This window comes from Amblyraja radiata, chromosome 1, assembly GCF_010909765.2.
Source record: "Amblyraja radiata isolate CabotCenter1 chromosome 1, sAmbRad1.1.pri, whole genome shotgun sequence".
In the NCBI taxonomy this organism is placed as follows: Eukaryota; Metazoa; Chordata; class Chondrichthyes; order Rajiformes; family Rajidae; genus Amblyraja; species Amblyraja radiata.
The window spans coordinates 10,234,043-10,257,984 of NC_045956.1; positions in this window are offsets into that span (position 1 = coordinate 10,234,043).

Here is a 23,942-nt window from a genome sequence, read left to right on the forward strand (position 1 = left end):
AACCCACAGAATGCACCTGGCGTCTATAGGTAGTTGATACCATATAACTGAAGAATTGGGAACTGAAGCAAACCCCAACCGCCTCCATAATTAGAGACGGTATTAGTAATTATCCATTTTTGAGCAATAGCATCAGTTTGTAATTATAACTGAAGATTAACTGACGAAAAGTTAGTGGAGCAATGCTGAATACTGTTCGTCCACCAAAGTGACTTTAATAGTTTCAGCTGGTAATAGCACAGGTCTGTTAGCAATGACCTACATGGTACTTGAGAGATTACTTCTTTGCACGCTGTAAGTTCTAATAATGCAAAGGCCCAAATAGCACAGCTGAAAGCCAATATATTGTCAATTACACTTGATGAATAGAAGGCTGCTTGATAACAACAAGGTTGTTACAAGCTTCAATTAATTCCAAACTCTTGCCTCAGGGCGGATTCACAGACAAATTAACAGAGTTAAAGGTAAACCCCAATCATCAATAATATCAGTTAGTATCAACTTAAACTGGATGGATGAGAACCCAATGTTCTCAAATATAGTTTTGTGGCTGATACAGCTAATTTAGCAAAATATAGCATTTAGAATATCATCCAGATAGGCCATAACAATTTGTGTTTTAGCTTTGAGCAGCCGAAGCACTGGTTTTAGTGATTTGGTAAATAACCTGGGAGCTGGTTAGTCCATTTTGTAACGCTTTTAACTGTTATCATTGCCCCATCCAGCTAAATTTCAATATCTCCGGTGATCCCTGTGAATGGAAACCGATCCCATGGGAGTTAGACAGTCACAAAGTTTCTTATTCAGAAATGTCTATACTGCACATGCGAGTTGAACCTGTTGATAATGCACAGGCCACGTCTGCCACAAGCCTGCCTTGAAAGGCAACTGCGGCCATGGCGAGAATTCTGGCCAATTTCCGCGCCTGTCTCGCTTGTATACTGTGCAGTATAAACTAATCTCATGTTATCTTTAAACATTTGTCCAAAAAAAAACAAAAACAAAAAACAAGTATAAATATTACCAACATGTAAATGGTCCACATATCCCATGTTTCTAAAAGAACCAGACCCACCTACCTCCATGGCTACCGGTGATCTTATGGTAACCCCAAAGGCCCCTGATGCAGGTTCTATTACCGTCCTCGATTTGGAGAGTAGGACTGCTGGAGTGCATGGATTTCATATTTTCCTGAAGACCGGCTTGGGCCTTGGCCACCCGAGCCCAGCTTTCCAACTGTCACCAGCTTCAGTGAACCGCTCGCTGCCTATGGAGGCGTGGGGGGTGTGTTGTCGCCGAAATGATGAAGCTTTGCTCGTCGTTGGTACCTTGATTAGTCCGACAGCTTTTGCTTCCTCATCCAGGTCTTACCTGTTTGGACAGGTTTTCCCTAAAGAGAAGATTCGGTGGCTGGGCATTGTTGGCCTTACATGAGCCTGCAAATTTGGAATTTAGGGCAGGTCTGATGGCGTTCTTCTGAAAGCAGTACATTTTGAAGTGTGCATTGCACATCAACACCAGGCCAGTAATCTTTAAAATTTGTTGGAGTTTCATTTCCTGGGTTTTCATGCTGCCTCCAATATCACCCCAGATTGCGCTGTTCACTGCTGGTACTTTCAGGAACGTTTTACAGGTGCTGCCGTCACCTGCTCCTGTAATGATATGATGTGAGATAGCTGATGCTTGCAAAGCTTGTAACGTGAGGGGAACTTGCAGAAGCTCCTTCGTTTGCGAGTATATCGCAACCCTTAATGCCATGACAGACATTTCTTGAACCTCACGCGCGTACTCCAGTATGTTCCACGGACATACTTCCGAGATTGGAGTCAGTTACACAGTGACCCCTCGCACTCCCCTCCACGGAGAGGGAGTTTCTAAGCAGCCCTGGAACAGGTGCTGCCGCAGAACCCCGAGGAGACCTGCGCTGATATGGCCCCGATCCATGGACCATATCAGGATGGAGCATCACCTCAGTGGGATGAATGCCCAGCGGACGCATCCATGCTCCACCTGGGTTAAACGTCCGAGGACGTACCCATGTAGGAGGGGAATCCTAGTCCAGGCCTCTTCCCAACTTCGTTTGGCTGCACCCCTTGGTGCTGCCGAAGTCGGAAGTCGCTGACCGCACTGTCATGTCAACAACTCGGGTAGCGAACCCGCATTTCCATGGTGTTCGTAGCCGGCTCCGGCTTACCCTTGGTTTTACCCCCTCCTGGGGAACCATAGCGGTGTTGGCTCCCTCGCGGTCCAGCCTGGTTTCCCCGCGATCCGTGACCTGGGTATCCCACGGTCTATAACCGGGATACCCCCGCGGTCTGCGACCGGGTTTCCCCGCGGTCTGCGACCCATGTTCCCCGCGGTCTGCGACCGGGTTTCCCCGCGGTCTGCGACCCATGTTCCCCGCGGTCTGCGACCGGGTTTCCCCGCGGTCTGCGACCGGGTTTCCCCGCGGTCTGCGACCGGGTTTCCCCGCGGTCTGCGACCGGGTTTCCCCGCGGTCTGCGACCGGGTTTCCCCGCGGTCTGCGACCGGGTTTCCCCGCGGTCTGCGATCGATGTTCCCCGCGGTCTGCGATCGGGTTTCCCCACGGTCTGCGACCCATGTTCCCCACGGTCTATGACCGGGTTTCCCCACGGTCTATAACCGGGCTTCCCCGCGGTCTGCGACCGGGCTTCCCCGCGGTCTGCGATCGGGTTTCCCCGTGGTCTGTGACCGGGCTTCCCCGTGGTCTGTGACCGGGGTTCCCCACGGTCTATGACCGGGATTTCCTGCGGTCTGCGACCGGGATATTCCGACATCTTGCAGGAAGCTCTGAAAAAGAGAATCCTGCAACGAAACAGAACCTGGAAGTATGTATAAACGTACCTGCAGGGTTTACTTACCGCTGGAAGGAGCAGCGCACCTGCCAGCGAGACACGCAATGCGATAGACGATATGACGCGCATGCGTGCTGGCGGGGTCTTCACGTAGTCACTCACGTGACTCCGAAGTAAAATCTATATTCTATGTTCTATATACTATGTTCTGTTACCAATAGGTTCTGCAAATGTGTCAGAGACAGCAAAAGCGAACACAGGAAACCCTTCAGCAAAGGTGGGGAACAACAGCAGTATAATGGCCTGTCATTACGACAAGAACATTTCTGGAAGGGCTTACCACATCGCACAAACATTCCAATACCTCACAGGAAAGTAATCAGAGGAAAATCAACATGTAAGGACAATTCTTAGCATTTCAGTCGAACAGATAGATTTTGGACCACAGTCTTAAGAAAGAGCGAGTGAGGTTTAACGAGCGTTTGGGATCTAGGAAGCTGGGGGAAGGGCACCAGCAGTGAACTGATAAATCAACTGCGGTATCAAGGGAAATTATGAACACAAACTACTAGGGAAATAAATACGACTGAAAACTGTAAACTGCAAGGACCTCGCAATATATATCCCAGAGATTTAAAATAGTGGATGCCTTGGTTATCATTTTCCAAAAGTCTATTATTTCAGGTACGGTTCTTGTAGAATGTAAGGTAATAAATTTAATCCAACTTTTAAAGAAAAAAGATTCAGGGGGTACAGTGAATGTGACTGTTACATTAAAATCAATAATGGGAACAGTGCTGGAATCTATAATCAAAGATGTGATATCAAAGCAAAGAGCAATAAATGATTGGGCAGAGTCAACATACATTTATGAAAGGGGAATTGTGTGTCACTGTTGGTGTTTCTGACGATGTATCTACAAGGGTAGATGAGGGGGACCAGTGTATGTGGTGTGTTTGGATTTTTGAAAAAGTTCCTCCAGGAAGTTGATGAATGAGTCAAGTCAAGTCAAGAGAGTTTATTGTCATGTGTCCCAGATAGAGCAATGAAATTCTTGCTTTGCATCAGTACAACAGAATATAGTAGACACAAATACAGAATCAGTGAGTCCATATACCATTATATAAATATATACACACATCAATAAATAAGCAGATAAAGTGCAAATAAACAGATAATGGTCTATTAGTGTTCAGAGATTTGTTTCAGTTGAGTTTAATAGCCTGGTGGCTGTGGGGAAGTAGCTATTTCTGAACCTGGATGTTGCAGTCTTCAGGCTCCTGTACCTTCTACCTGAAGGTAGCAGGGAGATGAATATGTGGCCAGGATGGTGTGGGTCTTTGATGATACTGCCAGCCTTTTTGAGGCAGCGACTGCGATAAATCCCCTCGATGGAAGGGAGGTCAGAGCCGATGATGGACTGGGCAGTGTTTACTACTTTTTGTAGTCTTTTCCTCTCCTGGGCTCTCAAGTTGCCGAAACAAGCCACGATGCAACCGGTCAGCATGCTCTCTACTGTGCACCAGTAGAAGTTAGAGAGAGTCTTCCTTGACAAACCGACTCTCCGTAATCTTCTCAGGAAGTAGAGGAGCTGATGTGCTTTCTTTATGATTGCATCAGTGTTCTCGGACCAGGAGAGATCTTCAGAAATATGCACGCCCAGGAATTTGAAGATCTTGACCCTCTCCACCATCGACCCATTGATATAAACGGGACTGTGGGTCCCCATCCTACCCCTTCCAAAGTCCAAATAAGGTTTGAGCGCATGGAGTTTGAGGTCATATACTGTGTGTTTGTTAACAGATAAAACCAGAGAGTTGGAACAAAAAGGTCTGCCCCTCCCCTTGCGTGGAGTCCCACCTGTTTCCTCCCCCCCCCCCCCCCCCCCCCCCCCCCATGCGACTTCCTCCCTCCCCTCTTCTAGCTTTCTTCTCCAACCCTCCCATCAGTCTGAAGAAGGGTCCCAACCTGAAACGCCACCAATCCATGTTCTCCAGAGATGCTCCCTGAACTCCCAAATTTCTCCAATAGAATACTTTGTGTTCTGGGTCTTCTCAGGCTGGAGATTAGTGAGTGGGGTCGGTGTTTGTGTTCCAACGATTATGTTCTATTGTGTTCTACATTAATAACTTTGCTAAGGATGCCAATGCTAATATTTCCAAATTTGCTAATGAACCAAAGCCACATGTGACTAGTAATGAGGATGCATAGAGGCTTCAAGGGGATTTAGAATGAAAATGGAACAGTGGGCAAGTGGGTGACAATGTGGAAAAATGTGAGTCTATCCATTTGAGTAGAAAGAAATAGAAATACTGAGTATTTTTCTGAATAATGAGCGGAGTGGGAAATATTAACAGGAAATGCATCTTATGGGCCTGTCCCACTTAGGTGATTTTTCAGCGGACTGTCGGAGGCTGTCAAGTTGCAGGCAGCCGTCTGGAAAACCGGCAACTGGAACGGCGACTGTCAGAGTGGAACACGCACACACACGCACACACACACACAAACACATCGCTTCCTTCACCAGCCCGTCATGCAGGCGGGGGACAGGGCAAGCGGGGGGAGCGCAGTCTTAACAATTTAAACGTTGCAAAGCCAAGGTGAAACAGACACACACCGCGATGAACAGGAAGGTTGGCGCTGTAAAAAGACGGCTAAAGCACAGTGTACGGAAAGTCCTTTAAAAGAGGGGGAGAGAGGGGGGGAAGGGGGAGGAGAAGGGGGAGGAGAAGGGGGGGAGAAGGGGGGGAGAAGGGGGAGAAGGGGGAGGAGAAGGGGGAGAGAAGGGGGAGAGAAGGGGGAGAGAAGGGGGAGAGAAGGGGGAGAGAAGGGGGAGAGAAGGGGGAGAGAAGGGGGAGAGAAGGGGGAGAGAAGGGGGAGGAGAAGGGGGAGGAGAAGGGGGAGGAGAAGGGGGAGGAGAAGGGGGAGGAGAAGGGGGAGAAGGGGGAGGAGAAGGGGGAGGAGAAGGGGGAGAAGGGGGGGAGAAGGGGGAGGAGAAGGGGGGGAGAAGGGGGAGGAGAAGGGGGAGGAGAAGGGGAGGAGAAGGGGGAGAAGGGGGAGGAGAAGGGGGAGAGAAGGGGGGGAGAAGGGGGGGGAGAAGGGGGGGAGAAGGGGGAGAGAAGGGGGAGGAGAAGGGGGGGAGAAGGGGGAGGAGAAGGGGAGGAGAAGGGGGGGAGAAGGGGGGGAGAAGGGGGAGAAGGGGGAGGAGAAGGGGGAGGAGAAGGGGAGGAGAAGGGGGGGAGAAGGGGGAGAGAAGGGGGAGGAGAAGGGGAGGAGAAGGGGGGGAGAAGGGGGGGAGAAGGGGGAGAGAAGGGGGAGGAGAAGGGGAGGAGAAGGGGGGGAGAAGGGGGGGAGAAGGGGGAGAAGGGGGAGGAGAAGGGGGAGGAGAAGGGGGGGAGAAGGGGGAGAAGGGGGAGGAGAAGGGGGGGAGAAGGGGAGGAGAAGGGGAGGAGAAGGGGGGGGGAAGGGGGGGAGAAGGGGGGGAAGAAGGGGGGGGGAAGGGGGAGGAGAAGGGGGGGAGAAGGGGGAGAAGGGGGAGGAGAAGGGGGAGAGAAGGGAGAGAGAAGGGGGAGAGAAGGGGGAGGGAAGGGGGAGAGAAGGGAGAGGGAAGGGAGAGAGAAGGGGGAGAGACGGGGGAGAGACGGGGGAGAGAGGGGTGAGAGGAGGGGGAGAGAGGGGGGAGGGGGGGGAGAGAGGGGGAGGAGAAGGGGGAGAGAAGGGGGAGAGAAGGGGGAGAGAAGGGGGGGAGAAGGGGGGGGAGAAGGGGGGGAGAAGGAGTGGAGACCATTTTTAACAAGCCAGAGATACACGGCTGTGAAGCTTGGCGGACATTAGCGTTACCGGTTGGTTATTCTTTGTTCTGAAAACCACTGCTTACCATTGTTTCCCCAATGAGCCAATGGAATTCACCGGTCAGAACCGGCTACAACCTACAAGAACCCCCCGAGAACCTTCGACCTCCTGGCAACCCACTGGGACCTCCTGGCGACCCACCTACGGCTCAAGAATTCTCGCTACTCTCCATGGCGGCTTCATTCTAGTCGCCGCTAATTTTTCAACCCTTCTGCTGGGCCACTGTGCCGCCCTGAATGCAGAATCTTGAGGGAAAATCGAGGATCTGTTGGGTTGGGGGGAGAATCCAGGAGAGATGTGGGTAAAAGATGGTTATGAAAGCAGAGTTCAATGTCGTGTCAACCTTGAGTTTCATTGAAGTTGAGGCATAAGGGGAGAGCCCAAAACTGAGGACAGGTGTATCAGGGTCAGAAGAGGAAGGTCAGAGTGAAAGTTAAAACGTAACAAAGAGAGGGATTGGATGAAGGGATTTGTTCGTAGGAATATGGAGGGGTGTAGGTATCCCAGACCTGTGAAGAGCTCAAGAGAAGGTAATGCCCCTGTCCCACTTGGGAAACCTGACGGTAACCTCTGGAGACTTTGCGTCCCACCCAAGGTTTCTGTGCGGTTCCCGGAGGTTGCAGGTGGTTGCGTGTAGTGGAAGTAGGTAGGGAGATTGACAAAAACCTCGGGGAACCTCCGGGAACCTCACGGAAACCTTGGGTGGGGCGCAAAGTCTCCAGAGGTTTCCGTTCAGGTTTCCTAAGTGGGACAGGGGCATTAGATTTAGCTCTTTGAGCTAAAGTGATCAAGGGATGTGGGGACAAAGCAGGAACGGGAATTTTAGACCAGCAGCCATAATCATGTTGAATGGCGGTGCTGGCTCGAATGGCCAACTCCTGCACCTATTTTTCTATGTTTCTATGTAAGATTGTGATATACAGTACTTGATTTAAAGACAGGATTACACAAGTATGAAATGGAACTACAGGGCAAGACGGCATTGCGATACTCAGTCAATGCTGCTGCTGCTGCTGCCGAGAGAACCTTCATGCAACGCCACAGGGTAGGATGTGGCATGAGAAAGATTGAAGGAATGTAGAATATTTTGGGAACACTCAAGGGATGGTGATGTGTTTGATAGAATGAGAGTCGTCATGCAGTCTGGTGAAATAAGATCCGAGCAATTTAACAAAACTACAGATTACAGTGTGTGTTTGGACACATCCTCCATCTGGTGACAGTGAAAGGACACAGGCCGAGGGAGGGACTGCGACTGAGGATTGGGGGGAAAGGTCTTAAATTGGCAGCAATAGCTTCCTAATTGATTTCCTGAAACCAATTTAGATTGTGCTTTCCTGACTGCTATCGGAGCATTTTTAATTTTGTTTTTTTCCCTGTCTCGTACACTAGGTTCAGTAATTAAGATCTTCGACTGCCTACCAAAAATTCCAGACCCCAATCTGTTTATTCTGCTCGTTTTCAAAATAAATCACAGCTAGAATTTCCCAATCGTGTTAGTTAAGTCCAAGCCCAGAGGTTTTTGGAGGGAGTGAATTTCAGTGAAGGAATAAAAGGGGTCACAGTTTAAGGATAAGGGGGAAATCTTTTAGGACCGAGATGAGAAAAACGTTTTTTTTTCACACACAGAGAGTGGTGAATCTCTGGAATTCTCTGCCACAAAGGTAGTTGAGGCCAGTTCATTGGCTATATTTAAGAGGGAGTTAGATGTGGCCCTTGTGGCTAAAGGGATCAGGGGGTATGGAGAGAATGCAGGTACAGGATACTGAGTTGGATGATCAGCCATGATCATATTGAATGGCGGTGCAGGCTCGAAGGGCCGAATGGCCTACTCCTGCACCTATTTTCTATGTTTCTATGTAAAAGAGATGAAAGGGAACAAGGGATCTATTTAATCATGGTCTTGTTTTGGAATTCATTTAACATATTTCCAGAGATGATCTGGAAAAGATATTTAATCCTGTCCATCTTAAAGTGTAGAAAATTTGCCATGTGAAGTGGTAGGTGGTTTCGGTGCTAATGAGCCAGCTTTGATGTTTTTTTCCCTTGTAGATCATAAATAACAAGTAAGTTATGAGGTGTGCTGGCAAGTTGCTGATCCATGGTGCATGGCAGGAGATAGAACAGACCTTCCCTCTCTGCCTGTGAACACTGAGAGATAAGATCACCGAAGCACACACAGTCAATCACCCTGAATTTAAAAGAGAACATGGTGAGTCAGGCTTTCAAAGAGAAATAATATAAAGCACGAGGCCAGTAAAAGCCTGTGAAAAAGTCCCAAAAAAAATGATTGTGTAAATGTATTCATTAAGTTAAGAAAATCCACCCACTGATATGGGGAAGTACAATACATTCATTGTCAATTATGATTGAATAAGTGTATCTCATCGTGACTGTTGGCAATTTATTGATTCACGTCAAGCCTGCACACAAAGAATGCTTCCTTAATCCATCACTGGAGATAGTTAAAGCAAAAATGCAAGCAACATAAATTTCTCATTTATAAAATGAGAATGGGGTATTATTCCAAATCTAATATGCTGTTGAACAAGTCAGTTTAAGTAGTGAGCCATTGTCCATAAGCATCTGGGCTAAGTTCCATGTAAGGTGCTGTTTGTAGATGTAGCTGTCAAATAAGACAAACATGGGGTTGAAGATATGTACAGTATACCCACTTCTGATAAAGAAGGTCACTGATTCTACCATCTTGGTGGAGAGCTTTTTTTTCCAGACAGTTACTTCTTCTTCTTCTTGCGTATGGCGTGCACAGCCTAAAGTTGTAGGACAACTCGTTCTGTTTGATGTTATTTTAATTGTGCACGCCGGGTTGATTGCATTCGTCGAAACAGGGCGGACCACGTGAAGGTTGCAATCTTCCCATCCCAGACAGTTACTGGGTGTCAGGAATATGCAGAACTGGGAGATTATGATGTCAATGTGCATGTTGATTCATTGCCAGCACTTCTACCTTTGTCCTCCACGTTCCCAGCTGAAGCCCTGTCTCAAGCATGCGTGACTAAACAGGGCTGTAAAGACTTGAAGGACCCACTGCATCACCCACCAGAGCTATTGAAAAGAATGACGAGCTGTTTACTGCTTAGTAGCTGGGTTACTTTCTCCGGCTTCTCTGAAGTGAATGGGGTTTTATAGCTTTCTAATACCGAGCAATGTATTGTCTGTATGGAGTGGTTTATGGTGGTATCAAAGGTGTAGGCAAATGCCTGATATCATGACATTCTGCAGCACTGCACTGTCACTTGTATTTAACCATGAGAAGTCCAAGGATGGGAAATGACAGAAGGGCCATCCGCTCAACTCTTGTCTGAATCACGTTCTTGTACGGCTGATAACTAATGACTGTCTTGCTGTGACAGGGAACCGTTTGACTTTTTTTAAAATAATATTTTTATTAGAAGCATATACATATCATAATCAAAACACATTTTATATATCAATTACATATTGTTAATAGATGGGATTCCAGCTATCAAAGTAGTAGGGGTCCTCATTTATCAATTGCATATTAACTCTGCTTCTATTTATAACCATATAACAATTACAGCACGGTAACAGGCCATCTCAGCCCTACAAGTTCGTGCCGAACACTTATTTTCCCCTAGTCCCATCTACCTGCACTCAGACCATAACCCTCAATTCCTTTCCCATCCATATACCTATCCAATTTATTATTAAATGATAAATTCGAACCTGCCTCCACCACTTCCACTGGAAGCTCATTCCACACAGCTACCACTCTCTGAGTAAAGAAGTTGCCCCTCATGTTACCCCTAAACTTCTGTCCCTTCATTCTGAAGTCATGTCCTCTTGTTCGAATCTTCCCTACTCTCAGTGGGAAAAGCTTATCCACATCAACTCTGTCTATCCCTCTCATCATTTTAAGGACCTCTATCAAGTCCCCCCTTAACCTTCTGCGCTCCAAAGAATAAAGACCTAACTTGTTCAACCTTTCTCTGTAACTTAGTTGCTGAAACCCAAGCAACATTCTAGTAAATCTCCTCTGTATTCTCTCTATTTTGTTGACATCCTTCCTATAATTGTACACCATACTCCAGAATTGGCCTCACCAATGCCTTGTACAATTTTACATTACATCCCACTTTCTATACTCAATGCTCTGATTTATAAAGGCCAGCACACCAAAAGCTTTCTTTACCACCCTATCTACATGAGATTCCACCTTCAGGGAACTATGCACAGTTATTCTTAGATCCCTCTGTTCAACTGCATTCCTCAATTCGCTACCATTTACCATGTACGTCCTATTTTGATTTGTCCTGCCAAGATGTAGCACCTCACACTTTTCAGCATTAAACTCCATCTGCCATCTTTCAGCCCATTCTTCCAAATGGCCTAAATCTCTCTGTAGACTTTGGAAAATCTACTTCATTATCCACAACACCACCTATCTTAGTATCATCTGCATACGTACTAATCCAATTTACCACACCATCATCCAGATCATTGATGTACATGACAAACAACAGTGGACCCAACACAGATCCCTGAGGCACCCCACTAGTCACCGGCCTCCAAACTGACAAACAGCCATCCACCATTACTCTCTGGCATCTCCCATTCAGCCACTGTTGTATCCATCTTGCTACTCCTGCATTAATACCCAACAATTGAACCTTCTTAACACACCTTCCATGAGGAACCTTGTCAAAGGCCTTACTAAAGTCCATATAGACAACATCCACTGCTTTACCCTCATATTTCCCTAGTAACCTCTTAGAAAAATTCAAGATTAGTCAAACATGACCTTCCAGGCACAAATCCATGTTGACTGTTCCTAATCAGACCCTGTTTATCCAGATGCTTATATATATTATCTCTAAGTATCCTTTCCATTAATTTGCCCACCACTGAAGTCAACTAACAGGTCTATAATTGCTAGGTTTACTCTTAGAACCCTTTTTAAACAATGGAACAACATGCGCAGTACGCCAATCCTCCGACCTATTCCGTTTCTAATGACATTTGAAATATTTCTGTCATAGCCCTGCTATTTCTACACTAACTTCCCTCAATGTCCTAGGGAATATCCTGTCCGGATCTGGAGACTTATCCACTTTTATATTTTTCAAAAGTGTCAGTAATTCTTTTTCTTTGAATCTCATAGTTTCCATAGCTACTCTACTTGTTTCCCTTACCTCACATAATTCAATATCCTTCTCCTTGGTGAATACCGAAGAAAAGAAATTGTTCTATATCTCCCCCATCTCTTTTGGCTCTGCAGATAGCTGTCCACTCTGACTCTCTAATGGACCATTTGTTTATTTTTTTTATAGATAGGAAGAAAGAAGAAAAAAAAAACAATAAAAAAGAATAGAATAAATGACCAATAATACAACTTTGGAGATAGGTTCGTAGATTATAAAACTTATTCATCTAATCCTGGGTTCAAGCTTCAGTCAGGCATCCGTGCTGAACCATTTTACTCTTTCAAAAAAATCAATAAATGGAGACCATATTCTAGCAAATAATTCTTGTTTGTCAATTAAGACAAGTCTAGTTCTTTCCAAATGTAAGGTCTCCGACATCTCCATAATCCACATTTTAATTGTGGGGGTGAACCGTTTGATGTTAAGAATCAATATCCACCTCTATCTTAATTCCATGCAATCAAAAAATGAATGAGCCAATTCAATACCCTAAAAATAATACAAAATGGAAAATGCATATTGAAATCCAATTTTATAATGTGCTCATTATGCCTCCGTAACCAACACATCATTCTCCGACATTTCTGCCAGCTTTCACCAGATCCCACCACCAGTCACATCTTCCCCTCCCCACCCTTTTCTGCTTTCGGCAGAAACTAGTCGTTCAGTGACTCTAGTTCACTCGTTCTGCCATACCCGCTCTTCTCCCTCCCCAGACACCATTCCCTGCAACTGAAGGAGGTGCAACATCTGTCCGTACACCTCCTCTCTTGCTCCCATTCAGGAACCTAAATGGCCCTTCCAGGTGAGACAAGGATCCACATTCACACCTTGTCTGATGCATTTAGTGCTCTTGCTGTGGCCTCCTCCACAAGGTCTGCTGGAGCTCCCAGATGCTAGCCACTTCAGTTCCCCTTCCTGTTCCCAAACTGACCTGTCGATCCTTGGCCTCCTCCATTGCCAGAGAGAAGCCACATGTAAAATGGAAGAACAGCACGTCTTAATCCGCTTGGGTAACCTCCTACAACCCAATGGCATGTACATTGCATTCTCCAGTTTCAGGTAAAGCCAACACACTCCACTCCATCACACTCTCCCATCTACTGATCTCCGCAGGCCGTCTCACACAGATGTATTTTTTCTATTCCTGTCCCTCATCACCCAGTCCTTTTCTCCTCCTCAACTCCTCCTCTTGCGCATCATCCACCCCCATCTTCTCCTGGTTCCTTACACCCCCTCTCCCGTTCTCATCTGGATCTGCCTATCACCTGCCAGCTCTTGCCCCATCCCTTCTCCTCAACACTTCCTGCCAGCTATCTCCCCTCTACTCGAGTCTTGTATCGGAATTCCACCCAGAAACCTTGTACGTTCATTTCCCTCCACAAATGCTGCCTGACCCACCCGCTGAGTTCTTCCAGCAGTTTCCTTGTTTGCCCAAGGCTACTCTTTGCCCTGTCATGGCTCTTGCAAGTGTAGTCCTAGCTTTAAACTGTGCAGAGTTTCAACCTCCAGGAAGGGGTTGTGTGTGTGACTGACAATCCTTTCCATACACTATCCACTTATTTGACTGGAAAGGTTCAATTTCTCGGGTATCTATAATTAGAAAGAGTATAAGGATTGGGTTCTGGTTAAGGAAGAAGAGAGAAAGAAAGTTCAAGTTCAAGTTCAAGTGAGTTTATTGTCATGTGTCCCTGTATAGGACAATGAAATTCTTGCTTTGCTTAAGCACACAGAAAATAGTAGGCATTTACTACAAAACAGATAAATGTGTCCATATACCATGATATAAATATATACACACATGAATAAATAAACTGGTAGTGCAAATAACAGAAAGTGGTTGCTAATAATCAGAGTTTTGTCCGAGCCAGGTTTAATAGCCTGATGGCTGAGGGGAAGTAGCTATTCCCGAACATGGTTGTTGCAGTCTTCAGGCTCCTGTACCTTCTACCTGAAGGTAGCAGGGAGATCAGTGTGTGGCCAGGATGGTGTGGGTCTTTGATGATACTGCCAGCCTTTTTGAGGCAGCGACTACAATAAATCCCCTCGATGGAAGGAAGGTCAGAGCCGATGATGGACTGGGCAGTGTTTACTACTTTTTGTAGTCTTTTCCTCTCCAGGGCGCTCAAATTTCCGAACCAAGCCACGATGCAACCGGTCAGCGTGCTCTCGACTGTGCACCTGTAGAAGTTAGAGAGAGTCTTCCTTGACAATCTGACTCTCCGTAATCTTCTCAGGAAGTAGAGGCGCTGATGAGCTTTTTTGATAATTGCGTTCGTGTTCTCGGACCAGGAAAGATCTTCAGAGATGTGCACCCCCAGGAATTTGAAGTTCTTGACCCTTTCAACCATCGACCCGTTGATATAAATGGGGCTGTGGGTCCCCCTCCTACTCCTTCCAAAGTCCACAATCAGTTCCTTGGTTTTGCTGGTGTTCAGGGCCAGGTTATTGCGCTGGCACCATATGGACAGTTGCTCAATCTCTCTTCTGTACTCTGACTCATCCCCATCAGTGATACGCCCCACAATAGTGGTGTCGTCAGCGAACTTGATGATGGAGTTCGCACTGTGGTTCGCTACGCAGTCATGGGTATAGAGTGAGTACAGCAGGGGGCTGAGCACGCAGCCTTGAGGTGCTCCCGTGCTGATTGTTATTGAGGCTGACACATTTCCACCAATACGAACAGACTGTGGTCTGTGGACGAGGAAGTCGAGGATCCAGTTGCAGAGGGATGCGCAGAGACCCAGTTCTGCGAGTTTGGTAACCAGTTTGGAGGGGATGATTGTGTTAAATGCCGAGCTGTAATCAATGAATAACAGCCTGACATATGAGTTTTTGTTGTCCAAGTGGTCCAGTGCAGAGTGGAGGGCCAGCGAGATCGCATCCACCGTTGATCTGTTGTGGCGGTACGCGAACTGCAGTGGGTCCAGGTTTTTGTCGATGTAGGAGTTGATTTGCTCCATGATCAACCTCTCAAAGCACTTCATCACCACCGGCGTTAGTGCTACTGGTCGATAGTCATTGAGGCACATCACCTTACTCTTCTTGGGCACCGGTATAATTGATGCCCTTTTAAAGCAGGTGGGGACCTCAGACCTCAGAAGTGAGTGGTTGAAAATGTCCGTAAACTGTTTCTTCTTTCTTGACCTGGTGTTTGTGAGCTAGATGACATAATAGAATGAGCCAGAAGTGGATGAAAGAAGGATACTTAGATATCCCTGATCATTAGACTGCCACGACATCAGTGAAATCCCGGCCATGCTTCCAGCATTGTCTTTCTATGGGGATTAATGCAGGTATGTTAGTCTACCTCTCGTTCATTCCAACTGTACATTCTTGCCTGATCTTCTCCTGCAAGGAAGGGGAAAGTGCATCAGTGAGTATGCCACAATATGCTTGTGGTGATGATTAATAGTAAGATTAAACGAGAACTTACCAGTTCGAAGTTTGATCGTTATTTTATGAGGAGTACGTTGAGGGAATACGTGAAGAACCCCGCCAGGACGCATGCGTGTCATTCTTCAAAGCAGCGGTGTGAAATCACAGATAACTGTAATGACTGAACATAGTAAGATTAGAGAAGAAAATACCAGTTGAGTATATGATCAAGGGTGGGAGCGGAGGGCACGTATTCCCTCAACGTACTCCTCATAAAATAGCGATCAAACTTCGAACTGGTAAGTTCTCGTTTAATCTTACTATTTTACTTCGGAGTCACGTGAGTGACTACGTGAAGATTTCAAAGCTCTGTGATTTCATGCCGTGGAAACGAGTCCATGCATCACATCTGCCTTAATTGACTGTGGGAGGAATTGTGTTAACATGTTTAGATATGAATCCAACATTGAAATCCATGATAAATTGTTAACAACAAATTATAGCCCCTATTTATGGGGTAAAATTATATTACAGAACTTAAAATTGGCTCTGCAAAGTTCCAGTTTAACTACTGGTTTGTGGTAGAATAGTTGGAACATTTTCCCCTGATCCATCCTGTTGTCTCGAGGATTTGGTTCATTGGTATATCCAACTCCATAGCTGCCGATGTAGTTGCAGCCCTGGTGGAATAAGATTTGAATATGTTAGTATCCACCCCAGCTGTTGTTAAAACCTGTTTCAGCCAACTGGAAATAGTTTGAACCGACACTTTTTTGTGGGTTTGTTTGTGGCTGATTAGTAGTGCCATCTCATAGCCTCAGATGTTTTTGGTGTTCTCCATATAGAACAATAATTGTCTTATTATACAGAGACGATATCTGTAGGGTAATCCCTAAATTCTATTTTGAGGCCTGATGATCCCGGTCTGTTCTGTTTGACTAATTCGTAATATGAAACGTTATATTCCTGTTGAAGAAGTCATATAGTCCAGCCTTAACTTATGTACGACTGTACCCTTAGTGCCGTGACCAAAGCCATCAGCATGACTGTTTTGTGCGTCAGTCTTTGCAGGGATAGAGCTGTTGCTGGAGACCAATTCCTTAGCAACGTTAGGGCAATACTCATATCCCATTTAGAGAGTACCTGGTTCTTGGGGGATTGATATTAAAAATTCCCCTCATAAGTTTGGTTACCAGGGGTGAGTCCCAACAGAATGACGCTCTGATCCTCGCCATAGATATGTTGAAAGGGCACTTCTGGCGCAGTTAATGGCACTGTAACTGAGCCCCTCATCATAATGGAGGCCTGCCAGGAATTCGAGAACAGACGTTATGTTCATCAAACTGTAGGTGATGTTGTTTCTGTGACAATATATCTCCCATTTCCTGATGTATACCAGATATAGTTTTTGGTGGACTGTGTGGCCCGCTGAGATAATGTTCAATGTTCGGTCCGCCAGTCCCAGTTGCAGTAGAGGTTTCTTTAGACTCTACAAATTGATAGGTTTGTTGTTTTTGACATGGATGGGTTCCCCTGTTACGGGATGAACCAATAACCTGGTTGTTTCAGGATGGTGAAGCATGGTTAAAACCCATGTTGAGTATCACAGGGAACCATGGTTAAGTAGGCCAATCGGCACTACCAATTAACAGACGCTGAGTCCTGTTATATTTTACGTAATACCCGACTGATGATGCAGAAAAGGAGAGAATGCATAGATAAACAATTGCCCCCTCAATGCAGTGAAAAGCATCTGTCCCTGCTGTCCCAGGGTCTGGTTCCCAAGAAACACAGTTTGGTAACTGGTGATATTATTTTAGTCTTATTTTATTGAATTTGCATGACCTGATGTCTGTCACTGAATTTTGGGTTACCTGGTAGGTAAGTAGCTGATATTCCAATATTTCTTTGGATACACCATTACCAAATTGTATTAGTCAGATTGTCACTCTGTAGTCTAACACGCTGGTGATTTATCCCAGAGCAGTATGACTTTAGGCCATAGAACGCACCCCACATTTCCAGGTAGTTTATGCCCAGTGTCTGTGATAATGATGCCTCCTGTGCCTTTCATCTACCTCCACAGATGGAGATGGAAATTGGTAGTACCCCAACCAAGCGCACTGGCATCAGTTTGTAGCACCACTAAGGGTTTGCTGATAACGATAGGGTTGGAACAATGCCGAATGTTATCCCTCCACCATTTTAATTCCATAAGCTTTGATTGGTGGCTTATTGGTCTGTCGAAATGACCAGTATTAACTTTGAGTGTTTGTATTTTTGCCCTTTGTAGATTTTTGGTAATACAAAGGTCCAAATTGTGTGGCTGGAAAGGCAGACACTATATGCCAATTATACTTGCTACCAATCTGATAGACGGTTCACTGATGTCAGTGGGGTTGTTGCAGGCCTCAGTTAAGATTGTAGCCTTGTCCTTTGGTAAAGTCACCGACATGTGAGCTGTCAATAGTGAACCCCAAATAATCCATTATGTTGGTAGGCGTTAGTTTAGATTTAACTGGATGGATGATAACCCCAGTTTTCACCCAATTGTATGGTGGCTGTTACAGCTAGTTAGGCCAACTCCAAAGTTATGCCCACAATTAGTATGATCATATGATTATGTATTTGGTAGAGCTCTATACTGCCAGAGCTGCCCCATCCAGTTGAATTTTTTTAAAATAACGTTTGTGATCAGTCCGTGTAGGCACTGAATAGTAAGCATCTTTTAGGTCGATGCTAGCCATGGAGTAGCCTTTGGAAATCAGTCCTTTAGCAGTTACCAGTTCCCATTTTGTACTGAATATATAGTACAATGTATTCAATTTGGTCAATTCGATGATGATGCGACTGTCACCATCTATTTTGTTTTTGGTAAAGATGTAAGACACAAATTCTAGCCAATCGCGTTGGGTTTACCCATTACCCCTTTTGCACAATTCAATGGTATATCCCTGGATACTGCTTAGGATATAAGTGTCTGTAGTTGATATATACCATGTATCCAAAAGAGTGTAATCTCCCACCAATGTGTGTATTATCCACTCTTCCTATAATTTGTAAGGGACCAGACCCACCTACCTCCATTGTTACCAGTGGAAGTTTGCTTCTTCTGTGTGGTCTTCGTGGAGGTTGAGGCGCCGGTGTCTGGGTTTGTTTTTGGGTTGGGGGTTTGCGCATCTTCCAGAAATGCCGGTCTGGGCTATGGTCTAAAAGACCACTGTCCTGTATGCCCGGCCTTTGAGCGTTCACCAGCTTCTCTTGTTCTGCTGGTGGGTGCATAAGGGTGCTGTCTTTGGCTGTAGGGGATCCTTAATGTTGTCGCCTTTATGAGCCCCAGGGCTTTCCTAAGTCCTGCTCCGACATGTATCCAGATGCTATTTCCACGACTGGAACATTCAGGGATGCGCAGTTTCCTGGTCCCAAGTATTTTTGCAGTGGTGTCCATCGTGGTCTGGCTGTATGTATTTGGACACCATGACCAGTAGATTTTGCCTTCCTGCACCCCCTGCACACTTGTAGTTTTGTTCGTCAAAACCCCTCTTCAGGGTCAGCCCAGAATTGACCCCCCCGTACTCCCCTCTGACGAGGGAGATAATAATAATAATAATAAATTTTATTTAATGGGCGCCTTTCAGATATCTCAAGGACACCTTACATAGATTAATAGAAATAAAAACATATAATCAGAATAAAATAAGTAATAAAGACATCACAGAGACACAAATTAAAAACAGAATTCAGTCCAAAAACAGAAAATCAAAAACACAATGTGAAGAGAGAGCAGCGGCAGCCAAAGCGCGCCAGCGTCCACTCTCTCTTCACGGCAGCCATCTTGGACACAGACTTACAGGATTACATTAGACAAAAAAATCATCCCCCCACAATGGATACCACTGTGGGGGAAGGCACAAAGTCCAGTCCCCACCCCAAGTTCACCCCAAAGTCAGGCCTATTGGGGCCACCGCAATTGCCTCTACGGAGGCCCGATGTTCCTGGCCGTTCTCACCGGGTGGTCTTGCCCCGGCGTCGGGAGAGTCCTCTCGGCAGCTGGGCCACCTGGAACGGCCGCTTCCTGGTTGGAGACCGCGGCTTCCGGAGCCGACAAGGCCGCGCCGGTTTGGAGCTCCCAGGCTCCCGATGTTAAAGTCGGCGCCGCCTCTCCGCTCCGCAGACCCGCAGCCCGGAGATGTTGCTCTCGGCGGTCCAGCTCACCAGAGCTCCAGCGCGTCGCTCCACGCGGCGACCCAGGCAAGGCATCGCCCGCTCCACTCCGCTCCGCGATAGCGCTCTAGCGCTGTACCGCCACCGAGGCCGAGGTGCTGGGCGGTCCCCGCCAGGAAACGGCGCTCCAAGCCCGCTGGTAGGCCACGAGGACGGGTCGACGGGCAGCCCGGAGAAAAAGCTGCCACACCGACCAGGTAGGGACCTAGAAATAAAGTTGAGACCTACCCCCCACATTAAAAGTCCATATCCCCTACAAACGAAAAACAGGACTCACTAAAAACTATAAAAAAAACGAATTAAAACGGACGGCTGCTGGCTAGCAGCCGTTCACCAAGATGGCTCCTCCTCTCCTTGGTGAGGAGGTGCACTGTGCAGCCCTACGTAAGGTGCTGCTGTGGGTGTTTTTTATATCCCCACGGTGATTAGACTCCTCTCCCGGAGTCTGTCATGTTGGAGCTCGGCTCCATAAGCCGCTCCAACCGGCTCCAGCGCTCACGGTCGCTGGCCACTCGCGGCTGCTCAAAGTCGGACTCATCAGTCAACGACTCTTTTGGTTTTCTTCTTGCCTTCCCGCCCAGACGCAGTGTTTAATCTGGCCGGTGCGGGGGCGAAGTCGGGCACAGCTGTTCCCTTACGGGTGATTCCTGTTCCGCCGGCCGCTGCTGGCGTCCGCATCTCCGCGGTCTTCCCCCGCCAGCTCTGGTCGACTTCTTTGCCTTGTGCATGTTTCCCCCCCACCTGTGAAACAGTATGGGGAGAATAAAGACCGCAGTATCACTTACCTGCAGGTCCAGGTTTAAACTGTCGCTACGGGGGAACGTCGTTCCACTCCGCCTCCTGCCGTTTCGATTTGTCAAAGTCGACGGCCCCATTCTGAATAGTCTCCCGCCCGGCCGTGGTGTTCTGGCCGGCGCGGGACCAAAAGTCGGCACAGCTGATCCCACTTACGGGGCTTGTGCCTTCAGCTGCTGCTGGCTCCCGCAACTTCGCGGTCCTCCCCAGCCAGCTTCACTCGCAGCACTTGTGGACACTATTTTGTCCAGCTTCCCCCCCCCTGTGTAAAAACAGCGCGGGGACAAAAACTACCGCAGAGTAAATCACTTACCTGCAGGTCACGGTTTCAAACTTACCGCTGCGGGGGAACGCGGGGCCTGTCGTTTCGCAAGCGTGAAAGCGATATATGACACGCATGCGTCCTGGCGGGGTTCTTCACGTAGTCACTCACGTGACTCCGAAGTAAAATTTGATGGAATACTTTCTAGTCAATTAAAGAATTTCATCATGGATGTGAAGTTTGCAACAATATGGGTGAGAGTAATGTTAAATACTGGAGTGTTGATAGATAATGGGTCCTGATGCAGGGTCTTGACACGAAACGTTGACTATCCCTCTGTCTACTCAGTTCCTCCAGCAATTTGTTTTTTGCTGTGACAGCTCATTGCACGAAACTGAGGAAGTGATAAACGGTTGGATTTGTTGTGTTTGTGATGAAACATGCGGCTTTAGCCCTACCTACTCTCAGTTGAATGTTAATGGTTGTAAAGATTATATTGAAGAAAACCAGGAGGGTTCCATAGTGTCTTGGCAATATTTATTCCTTAATCAGCAACACAAAATTAGATTATCTGGTTATTATCTCCTTTGTTGTTTAAATTGATGGTGCACAAATATGGGAAATTACAACATTGATTACATTTCAAAAGTTATTATTTGTCTGTAAAGTGCTTAGGAATATCATGAACACTATATGTATCTATTTTACATTTTATTTATTTTTATCTTTTATATAATTCAGCACACAGCAATATAATGAGAAGGGATCACTGTATACCAGAATTCACAATTATTAACATTTGATCTTTACTGCAGCTGCGGGAGGCTGTGGATGAGCCGGCCCTGCCCGACCCAGCCCAGCCAGCGCCGAGTTGGAAATGGCGCCGATGTCGCCAAATGGAAAGCGGAGATTCCCGGCGGAGGAGAATGACCATTGAAGCAACCAGAGCCCGCTATGAGTCCCCATCGCACCCCTAACCCCTTCCCCGCTGGCTCCTGCCCCCCTCCCTCGTGATACCACATCTCTCCCATGGCTCTTCCCCGTCTTTTCTCCAAGCTCTCTCCCCACCCCCACACCCCTCCCCCCGCCCCCACAACCCTCCCCCCCACACCCCAACATCCCCCCCCACACCCCTCCCCCCGCCCCCACAACCCTCCCTCCACCCCCACACCCCCACACACACACCCCTCCCTTCCACACACCCCTCACAACCCATTCCCCGGCGCACTCACACCCCCTCCCACACACACCCCTGCACACACCCCCACAATGCCCCCCCCACAATGCCCCCCCTACAATGCCACACACCCCTTCGCCCCACAACCCCCTCTCCCCCCCACAAACCCCCCTCTTCCACACAACCCCCCACCCCCTCACAGCCCTCCCCTACCCACAAACCCTTCCTCCACAACACGCCCTGCCCACAATCCCCCCTCCCCCCACAAACCCCTCTCCCTCCACAACCCCCCTCCCCCCACAAACCCCTCCCCCCCACAAACCCCTCCCGCCCACACACACACCTCTCCCCTCCACACCCCCCCCCCGCCCACGCACACCCCTCCCCAAACCACCCCCTTCCACATCCTCCCTCGCCTCCCACACCACACCCCCCCTCCCCCTCGCCCACATCCCGCATCCTCCCCCCCCTTGTAAACCCCTCCAGCCCACATTCACAATTCCTCTCCCCGCCCCCCCCCCCCCCAACCACCACACACCCCCCGTGTTGACTGGGACTCAACGGGTCCCACTTAGTCTAGCTACATTCTAAAGCTGTGGTCTATAAATCTTGCCAAGTCGTATTGTTTTGTTTTGGCCAGCGGGTTTGCTCATGTGAGGCACCAGTGTCCTCCACCACACCCCTCCCCCCTCCACCAAATCCAAGAGTTTTATTATCTAAATGGTGGCCGACTAGGAAAAGGGGAGATGCCGCGAGACCTGGGTGTCAAGCTACACCAGTCATTGAAAGTAGGCATGCAGGTGCAGCAGGCAGTGAAGAAAGCAAATGGTATGTTAGCTTTCATAGCAAAAGGATTTGAGTATAGGAGCAGGGAGGTTCTACTGCAGTTGTACAGGGTCTTGGTGAGACCACACCTGGAGTATTGCGTACAGTTTTGGTCTCCAAATCTGAGGAAGGACTTTATTGCCATAGAGGGAGTGCAGAGAAGGTTCACCAGACTGATTCCTGGGATGTCAGGACTGTCTTATGAAGAAAGACTGGATAGACTTGGTTTATACTCTCTAGAATTTAGGAGATTGAGAGGGGATCTTATAGAAACTTACAAAATTCTTAAGGGGTTGGACAGGCTAGATGCAGGAAGATTGCTCCCGATGTTGGGGAAGTCCAGGACAAGGGGTCACAGCTTAAGGATAAGGGGGAAATCCTTTAAAACCGAGATGAGAAGAACTTTTTTCACACAGAGAGTGGTGAATCTCTGGAACTCCCTGCCACAAAGGGTAGTCGAGGCCAGTTCATTGGCTATATTTAAGAGGGAGTTAGATGTGGCCCTTGTGGCTAAGGGGATCAGAGGGTATGGAGAGAAGGCAGGTACGGGATACTGAGTTGGATGATCAGCCATGATCATATTGAATGGCGGTGCAGGCTCGAAGGGCCGAATGGCCTACTCCTGCACCTAATTTCTATGTTTCTATGTTTCTATGTTTCTAAGAGGGTTTGTGTATTCGCTAATGTCTGATCTTTGGCAGCCTGATCGATAAGGTGCTTCTGATATTTACTTATGTGAATATGAAAGAGCAAGTGTGTTTCTCCTAGACAGCGCTCAGAAATGTCATCATCAGCTTTTCTCCTGACTGCCTGACTGCCTAACATATCCCTCGTTTCCATTTTCCCTAACTAGTCTGAAGAAGGGTCTCGACCCGAAATGTCACCCATTCCTTCTCTCCAGAGATGCTGCCTGTTCCGCTGAGTTACTCCAGCTTTGTGTCTATCTTAAGTTTAAACCAGCATCTGCAGTTCCTTCCTACACACCCATCACTGTGTCTGGTTAACAAAATTCAAAATTCTTTCCATCACAGACATATAACAAACAAATAACCTATCATCAATAAAAGACACAAAGTGCAGGAGTAATTCAGTGGGTTAAGCAGCATCTCTGTAGAACATGAATAGATGAATACTTTTAGATCGATCACCTATTCTGAAGAAGGGTCCCAACCCAAAACGTCACCTGTCCATCTTCTCCAAAGATGTTGCCAGACCTGTTGAATTACTCCAGCACATTGTGCCTGTTTTTGTGCAGCAGCACCTGCAGTTCCTTGTGCCTCCAACCTATCATCAATGGTGTTTTCAGAAGACATTGTCCTGTTCCATCAACCTATGAGCCCTAGATTCCAACATTTTATACTATGCCTACCCGTCCTGGAGTCCCAACCTTCGGGAATAGTTTCCACACATCTAATAATAATAATAAT